The following is a 9,670-nucleotide window of genomic DNA, read 5'->3' on the forward strand; positions in this document are numbered from 1 at the left end:
TCTCTTATGTATAATTAACTTATGTTTAATCCTCTTAGAGGCTTTTTAGAGAACTAGGTGTTACTTTATGTATTTTGGGATATTTTGGGTTGTATATATATGTGATATTCTTTGGCCGACCTTGGCTTTGCGGGTCAAGTCTAGTCTAGAGCTTGACATTCTGTATTTCGGATATTCTGCTCTTTATGTACTTATGTCTTTACTTTTCTTCTTAATCAAGTAAAGTTCATATCACCTTGTCTGGACCTTTAAATGCCTGAGCCTACAAAGATATATGTAGAGTTTTATTATACTAGTAAAAATGCAATTGGAAGGATTTGAACTTATGTAACACCCTATCACACTGAGCTTTACGCTTAAGTTGTAAAACAGAGGTGGTGTGATGTTACGACCTCTAAAATAAAATGTATACATGTAATAGTAGAAAGATTGTAATATACTAGGAGTCTTGAAGAATAAGGGAAATAGAAATTGCAAAATAAAAGCGCAACGCTCAAAAAACGAGTTAACTTGCGTGCTAAGGAAGTTATAACCATCAAACATAAGATTATAAAAGTAGGAATAGAGTGCCAAAGATACAAAATAACAAGCTCCTAACTCAGCCCGCGATGTCAAGACTGGCCGAAGAATATTTACACACACACACATATATCCAAAACCTAAATATACATAAACAAAATCCTGCCTCTCTATAAACCTCTAAGAAGATAAAAAAGAATAAGTTATGCGGAGAGAGGGAGCTAAGTACATATATATACATCAATGTACAACAAAATAACACAGTAACCACTTCGCCTCAGGGGTCCAGACGCCTAACGAGATGCCTCTCGACCTGCATCTGAAAAACAACAACATAGTATGGAATGAGAACCGGAGGTTCTCAGTATGGTAAAGGTGCCACACACATAATATATAAGGTCCTCCTAGAACGCCGACGCTCAGATTATAGAGCTTAAAGTATTAAACAGAAGCCATAAAATGTGGTTTTCTAAGAGTATCTAAGCCTAACTTAACTTAACCTTAAATCTAAGTCCCCTACTACCATTCTTCCATACCTCCATATCCGTTAGCATTTCACAGACAAATAAACAGATAAAGGCAAGCACAAGAAGGTCACAAATATTGCATGTAACAAATATACATTTAGCATGGCAAGTACACTTAGGCACACCTAGTTAATGCACAAACAAGTAATTCAATTAGAATACATATGATGCATGCCTGTCCTATGGCTGATGAGGCTTATCTGTCAGTTATCCAGCCAACCCGACAAGTATGAAAACCTTAGACTGTCCCTCGACGTGCATCCCCAAGAGTCTATGCATACCTTTTTCTCAAATAATCAATATTGCTCAATGGGGGTTAACATTCCCGAGAATTTATAAGTGCCCGGTCACCCTTACGTCGTAGGGTCAACAGAGTATCGAGTTTTCAACCTGGTACACGTGGTGGCAAGCCACGACACTTTATCTAGGGAATTTCATATCTCAGATCATTTAATCATTCAAGCCAAGTTTCATACATGATCATTCATTTAATTATCAAGTCAAGTATCATACATGATCATCCGTAACATTTCATAATCAATTCATCACCTTTCAGCTTTACTTCACCTCCAAATCATCCCCATTTCCTAAATTCATCTGATTATCAGGTGCAATACTACTATTCATGACTAAAGGAATGGAAATAGAGGTTTAGAGGTTTAAACTACAGTTTAAAACGGTGAAAACCATATTTGCTGAAATAAGGGCCACGCGAACGCGTGGGAGTGTAAGAGTGCAGCTCGTGCGCGCGTCCCTTGTCATGCGTACGCATGGACATGCTTACTAACCCTTAGGCGTGCGCATGGCATCAGTCGTGTACGCATCGCCAAAATCCCTTGCCACGCGTACGCGTAGACGTATGTCCTCTTAAGAAAACATATTTCAGTAGTAGAGTTGCCGAATCATAAAAAAACTTCCTGCATTGATACATATAACTATAAGTTACATATTCCACATCAAAATTTTCGACAGGCATAACTCAATCGTTTTAAATCCTTTTTCTTCCGTTCTTTGAACGGCACAATTTTCATTTAAAACAAGTTGAAATCAATTTGGGATTCCAGAAGCCAAGTTATAGCCCACCGAAATTCGACCCAAAACCAAAGTTTTGCAAATTCCTCAAAACCTTTTTTTCATTCAATATTTCCATTCCATATATTTCCAACCTATCAATATCAACTCAAAATGCTAACAAAAATACTCAATAAACTCCACATCGTTTCATTAACCACCATTCAATAATATTACACAATTTCATCTTTCAACAAATCCATCAAGCTTTCCTTCAATATACCTGTAATCATATAATCAATAATTCAACCATGTATCCTTCTATCATCCATATAGTAACAATCTCCACCACATAATCAAATCACCAAACCAAATCAAACCAAACATATCCATCAATCAAATTACTAAACATTAAATACACCCTGCATTCCAGCTTATCCTATGGTCATCTAGCCTAAGTTTTCACAGAACATTATACATTAAATGCAAGAGAACTATACCTTGGCCGATTTCCTCATAGTGATCAAGGTAACATATTTAAAATAAACACAGCCTTTCCAAAACAAACACAGCCCTTCCAAAATTCAGTAAACACTAGGCTCAGCTTCCTCCAAGTTCCAATATTCACAATTCCAAGCTCCAATTATTTATTTACAACCTAATACACATTTATCACACATATATACCCAATTTAATACTCAAAGCTCAAATTTAGTGAAATTAAAATAGAATTATGGTTTCCTCACCTTACCCAAACTTCACATAAGCAAGAGTGAACATTTTTTTTCAAGCTAATTGGATCCTAAAACATTAAAAAGAAAGGAAATTCAATACCCGTACCATACTTTTAAGAATTGGGGGAAAGGAGTGGTCGGGAGTATTTAATGAATTACCTATGAAATTGTTCTGATAGAAACGTAGAGCTCGGCGCGGTGAACGCGTGGCCGCAAACGATGCGGCGATCGAAGCTCAGACGGAGGAGTTACGGCAAATTGAATTTTACCGTAAGGGTTCGGGAAACTTTTCTTTCTCTTCTCCCCTGTGAATGCTTCAGCTTTGTTTCTGCTGAAATGAGGGAGAAGAAAGGCGTGGGTTCATTTAATAGGTTGGTCTAGTTGGACCGATGGCCCGGTTTGGGCCTGGTTCAACCGGTTCGGTCTGTTTGGTCCAATTTTGGACCGATTTCTTTGAAATTAGTGTCAAAATTCTCATTTCAATGAGCTCTATCCTAATTTAATATAATATTCATATTTCTAATCTTCTTTATTAAAAATTAATTTATCAACTAATTACTTACTAATTTAACAGGGTTTACATCCTACCCACCTAACAAAGAATTTCGCCCTCAAAATTCAAATGTAGTTACCTGAAAAGAGATGTGGGTAGTCCTTCCACATATCTGATTCGAGTTTTCAAGTGTGTTCCTCAATACTTGCTCGACTCCAAGCTACTTTTACCAGTGATACTTCCTTCCCGCGTAATCGTTTAACATTGGTGTCATCAATTCTTACCGGAATTACTGGAAGTGTTAGATCTTCTCTCACTTGAATCGGTTATGGTTCCGGAATATGACTTGCGTCAGGAGTATACTTCCGAAGCTGTGACACATGAAACACGTCGTGCAGATTCGAAAGATATGACAGTAAAGCAATTCTATAAGCTACTGGCCCAATTCTTTTCAGGATCTCAAGCGGTCCAATATAACGGGGATTCAGTTTCTTAGTCTTAATAGCTCTTCCCACTCCAGTGGTTAGTGTAACCTTCATAAAGACATGCTCTCCTTCTTCAAACTCAAAAGACGTTCGCCTTTGATCAGCATAGCTCTTCTGCCGGCTTTGGGCTATAAGCATTCGGCTACGAATCTTCTTTATCTGCTCAATAGTTTCAGCTATCATTTCAGGTCCTAACAAACTCCTTTCTCCAGTTTCATACCAACATAGTGAAGATTGATATTTTCTGCCATATAGAGCCTCATACGGAGCCATTCCAATGGTCGCATGGTAGCTATTGTTATAAGCAAATTCCACTGACGGCATATACCGATCCTAGCTCGCTGGCTGGTCCAAAACACAAGCCCTTAGCATATCCTCCCAGGTCTGAATAGTTCTCTCTGACTGCCCATCTGTCTGAGGGTGATACACAGTACTCAAACTTAACTAAGTCCCAAATGCATGCTGAAAAGCTCCCCAGAATCTTGATGTGAAACGAGGATCTCTGTCAGATATAATGGTAGAAGGCACGCCATGCAACCTGACAATCTCTTTGATATACATTCGAGCCAATTCTTCCATTGTGCAACTTATTCGAATGGGAAGAAAGTGAGCTGATTTTGTCAGTTGGTCCACAACCACCCAAATAGCGTCACAACCAGTCCGAGTTCTAGGCAAACCTTTCACAAAATCCATTGCGATACTCTCCCATTTCCATTGTGGAATCTCTAAAGATTAAAGGGTTCCTGATGGTCTCTGATGCTCAATCTTAACCTTTTCACATGTTAAACATTTAGATACATGCAATGTCACATCATTCTTCATTTCTGGCCACCAGAACATTGCTTTCAAATCTTGGTACATTTTGGTGCTTCCTGGATGAATTGAGAACCCGCTCTTATGAGCTTCCTTCAAGATACTTTGTTGCAGGTCTCCGACATACGGCACAACAATCCGATTCTTAAACCTCCATAAACCATCCTGACCTTCTGACACTTTCCACTATTTTCTCTGTTCAATTACTGGCAATACCTTACGTAATGCTTCACCATCTTGATGAGCTTTCAGAAGTTCTGATTTAAAATTACTTGAAATCTGCAACTGACCTCAAACACAGGATTCCAGATTCTTCTTTAACTCCCAAATTCAAACCTTGAAATACCTTTAGTAACTCTTCTTCTCGCAATATCATCCAAGTTGCATATAAAGACTTCCGACTCAAGGCGTCTGCCACAACGTTCGCTTTTCCTAGATGGTAATTCAATTCAAAATCATAATCTTTCAGAAGCTCCATCCACCTCCTTTGACGCATATTCAACTCTTTCTGCTCAAAAAGATACTTTAAACTCTTATGGTCTGAGAAGACATGAAACTTAACGCCATAGAGATAGTGCCTCCAGATCTTTAAAGCAAATACAACAGCAGCAAGTTCTAAATCATATGTCGGATAGTTCATCTCATGCGGCCTTAATTGCCGTGAGGTGTATGCTACAACATTCTGGTGCTGCATCAGAACGCACCCTAAACCCTTTAATGCTTGAATGCTTCAATGCTTCAATGCTGCATCAGGCAATACCAACACAGGTGCAGTAGTCAACCTCTGCTTCAATGCTTGAAAACTCTCCTCACACTCCAGAGTCCAGACAAAAGGCGTATACTTCCTAGTCAACTTAGTTAAAGATAAAGCGAGCTGTGAAAATCCCTTAATAAGTCTGCGATAATACCCCGTCAGACCTAGGAAACTCCTGATCTTTGTCACTGAAGTTGGTCGCTCCTAATTTATCACTGCTTCCACCTTAGCAGGATCCACAGCTATTCCCTGCTTACTCACTACGACAGGCATAACTCAATCGTTTTAAAACAAATTTCACAAATCCAATTTTCATTTAAAACAAGTTGAAATCAATTTGGGGTTCTGGAACCCAAGTTATATCCCACCAAAGTTCGGCCCAAAACCAAAGTTTTGCAAATTCCTCAAAACCTTATTTTCATTCAATATTTCCATTCCATATATTTCCAACCTATCAATATCAACTCAAAATGCCAAGAACAATACTCAATAAACTCTACATCGTTTCATCAACCACCATTAATAATATTACACAATTTCACCTTTCAACAAATCCATCAAGCTTTCCTTCAATATACCTGTAATCATATAATTAATAATTCAACCATGTATCCTTCTATCATCCATATAGTAACAATCTCCACCACATAATCAAATCACCAAACCAAATCAAACAAAACATATCCATCAATCAAATTACTAAACATTAAACATACACCTGCATTCCAGCTTATCCTATGGTCATCTAGCCTAAGTTTTCACAGAACATTATATATTAAATGTAAGAGACCTAAACTATACCTTGGCCGATTTCCTCGTAGTGATCAAGGTAACTTATTTAAAACAAACACAGCCTTTCCAAAACAAACACAGCCCTTCCAAAATTCAGTAAACACTAGGCTCAGCTTCCTCCAAGTTCCAATATTCACAATTCCAAGCTCTAATTATTTATTCACAACCTAATACACATTTATAACACATATATACCTAATTTAATACTCAAAGCTCAAATTCAGTGAAATTAAAATAGAATTATGGTTTCCTCATCTTACCCAAACTTCACATAAGCAAGAGTGAATGTTTTTCTCAAGCTAATTGGATCCTAAAACATCAAAAAGAAAGGAAATTCAATACCCGTACCATACTTTCAAGAATTGGGGGAAAGGAGTGGTTGGGAGTATTTAATGACTTACCTATGAAATTGTTCTGGTAGAAACGTAGAGCTTGGCGCGGTGAACGCGTGGCCGTAAACGGTGCGGCGATCGAAGCTCGGATGGAGGAGTTACGGCAAATTGAATTTTACCGTAAGGGTTCGGGAAACTTTTCTTTCTCTTCTCCCCTGTGAATGCTTCAGCTTCGTTTCCGCTGAACTGAGGGAGAAGAAAGGCGTGGGTTCATTTAATAGGTTGGTCCGGTTGGACCGACGGCCTGGTTTGGACCCAGTTCAACCGGTTTGGTCTGCTCGGTCCAATTTTGGATCGATTTTTTCGAAATTAGTGTCAAAATTCTCGTTTCGGTGAGTTCTATCCTACTTTAATATAATATTCGCATTTCTAATCTTCTTTATTAAAAATTAATTTATCGACTAATTACTTACTAATTTAACGGGGTTGACAACTTGGGGTTTCTATAATATTAAAATACCTATATTCATTAAACCATTTGTATCTTTAATTATATATGTGTATTTTTATTTTCTTAATATTTTTAATCTTTTATGTTGGAATATCAAAAATCAATTAAATAAAATAATTCTAAAAATTTTTCCTCCATATTAATAAAGAAACAAACATACACACGTTCAACATATTCTGACAACATTTTCTCTTTTATTTTCCACTCTACATGCCTTTCTACCATCCTCTTTATCTTCTCTTCTTTTGACTCTTCTCTTTGGTATGTGCTTCTTCTTTCTCATATCATTGTTTTTTTATTTTTTATATTTGTTGTTATAATGTTAATTATTTTTTCATCAGTTAGAATTTTATTCTGTCAAAGATTTAGGCATTGCAATAGGCTTTAGAAATAGCTGAATCTGTAACTCCAAGTGATCTATTGGCCAATTCTATTTCTTTAACTAGCGAAAAAATTAATATGTCGGTACCAACGCCAACAACAGAGACTGGAATTGCACCATTACAAACACCTGCGACTACATCATCACCAACACAGACAACAATTATTACAAATCAACAAGTTACTGATGAAAATAGTGGTAATGAAACCGTTATTGCAAAAAAGGAAGAAGACTTCACCAATTTGGGACTATTTTGATCAAGTTGAAAGTTTTGAAGGTACAAAAGCTATTTGCAAGTATTACAAATCTATGTTTTGTTATGCTAGAAAAGGAGCTAGTACTTCACATTTATGGAAGCATTCTGGTAGTTGCTTATAAAGTAGATTACATGTTGTTGCACAAAAAAAGCAACCATTGATTCTATTTCAACCTTCCAATTCAAGTGTTAATCCCTTTGTAACACCAAGTGCAAGATATTCTCAAGAGAAGATGAGACAAATGATTACTACAGTAATTATGGTTCATGAGAATCCTTTCAGCATTGTTGAGGATGAAGTTTGGATATGGGGTTTCCAATATGTTAATTCTGAATTTCATAAAGTTTCCTGCAAAATTTCTCGAAGTGATTGCTTGACAATATATGAGGCAGAAAAGAAACCATTAAAGGCTTTGTTACAAGGTGTTAGGAAGATAAGTTTAACAACTGACATGTGGAGATCAAGGCATCAAATTGTCGAATATATGGTTATTACAGGTCACTTTATTGATGCAGGGTGGAATCTTCAAAAAAGAATTTTGAGTTTTGTCCAAGTACCTGCTCCTAGACGTGGCATTGATGTTGCGGATGTTATTTTCAAGTGTTTGAAGACTTGGGGAATTGAAAACAAAGTTTTCTCAGTATTTGTTGACAATTCTTCCTATAATAATTCATGCCTAAGGGCTCTTAAGGATACTATTTCAGATAACAACTCATTATCATTTTGAATTTGTTGGTACAAGATGGTCTAGGTAAAATTAAAGGTATTATTTTTAAAGTTTGTGAAAGTGTCAAGTTTGTCAATTTTAATTATTCAAGATTTAAAATATTTGCTGAGATTACTGAGAACAAACATTTGAAGGAGAAAAAATTCACCATTGATTGTCCCACAAAATAGAATTCTACTTACAACATGTTATGGCTTTGAAGTTTAAATCTGTGATTTCTGTATATAGAGAAAGAGAACCCCACTACAGTTACGAACTATTATCAGAGGATTGGAGAAAATTTGAAAAGATTTGCAAACTTTTAAAAGTTTTTAATCTTGCTACTCATGCCATTTCTGGTAGTGATTATCAATTTGTACTTTTCTAAAGTTTGGAGAGTGAAATAAGTAACTGATGCTATTGAGGATAGAGATTCCTTCATGAGAGAAATGAAAACCTCAATGAAAGAAAAAGTTTGACAAATATTGAGGAGAGTGCAATGTGGTAATGTCTTTAGCTTGTGTTTTGGATCCTAGGTGTAAATTACATGTTATTAAATTCTATTTTCGTTTAATTTACAAACCTGAGCATGTGGCTACTGAAAAATGTTGACAAAGTAAAAAATACATTACAAGAAATGTATGATGAATATGCTGAAAAAGTGTCATGGTGAGACAACAACGAGTATAGTTAACACTAATGGTCTAGTTGCTTTTTCTAATGTGGTTGGTTTTGAAATCAGTGAAATTGATGAAATGTTGAATATGGTTTGCGAAAAAGAAGTCATTCATCCAATAAAATCAGAATTATAGGTTTATCTTGATGAGAGTGCTTACATTCTTGAAGCCAATTCTAAGTCTTTTAGTGCTTTGGAGTGGTGGAAAAATAATAGTATGAAACTCAAGGTTTTATCTAAAATGGCAACGAACATATTAGCAATTTCTGTCTTAACAGTGGCTTTAGAATCTTCATTTAGCGTTGGAGGAAGAGTTATTGATGAATATCATTCTCAACTAAATCAAGAGTCCATTGAACCTTTTATTTGTGGAGGAGATTGGCTTCGCAACAAGTACGGTTTGAACAAAAAACTAAAGGTAAAAATTAACTTTCTAATATTTCTCTATTTGACTAAGTATCCATGTTATAGAAAATATTTCTCTTTTTAAATGTGAAAACATTGATATTGGTATGATGTGAGTAGTTAAAATAATAAAGTTTAATTTTCATGATATATAAATGAGGTATCATATAATTTATACTAAGATTATGACCACAATTTTATTTTGAACAATCTCTTTTATACTAACAAAAAAAGTATTTGTTGCGTTTACATTATTTAAAAATCTAATGATAT

At 35.9% G+C, this 9,670-nt stretch overlaps 1 long non-coding RNA gene across 1 annotated transcript; it reads right to left on the bottom strand.

Moving 5' to 3' along the window:
- LOC110262713 lies at nt 557-6,613 on the bottom strand. The gene is made up of 2 exons (XR_002347702.1): nt 6,530-6,613; nt 557-838 (listed from the first exon to the last, which is right to left on the bottom strand). It is a non-coding gene; the product is annotated as an uncharacterized LOC110262713 (long non-coding RNA).

The sequence above is a fragment of the Arachis ipaensis genome, chromosome B01 (genome assembly GCF_000816755.2).
Source record: "Arachis ipaensis cultivar K30076 chromosome B01, Araip1.1, whole genome shotgun sequence".
In the NCBI taxonomy this organism is placed as follows: Eukaryota; Viridiplantae; Streptophyta; class Magnoliopsida; order Fabales; family Fabaceae; genus Arachis; species Arachis ipaensis.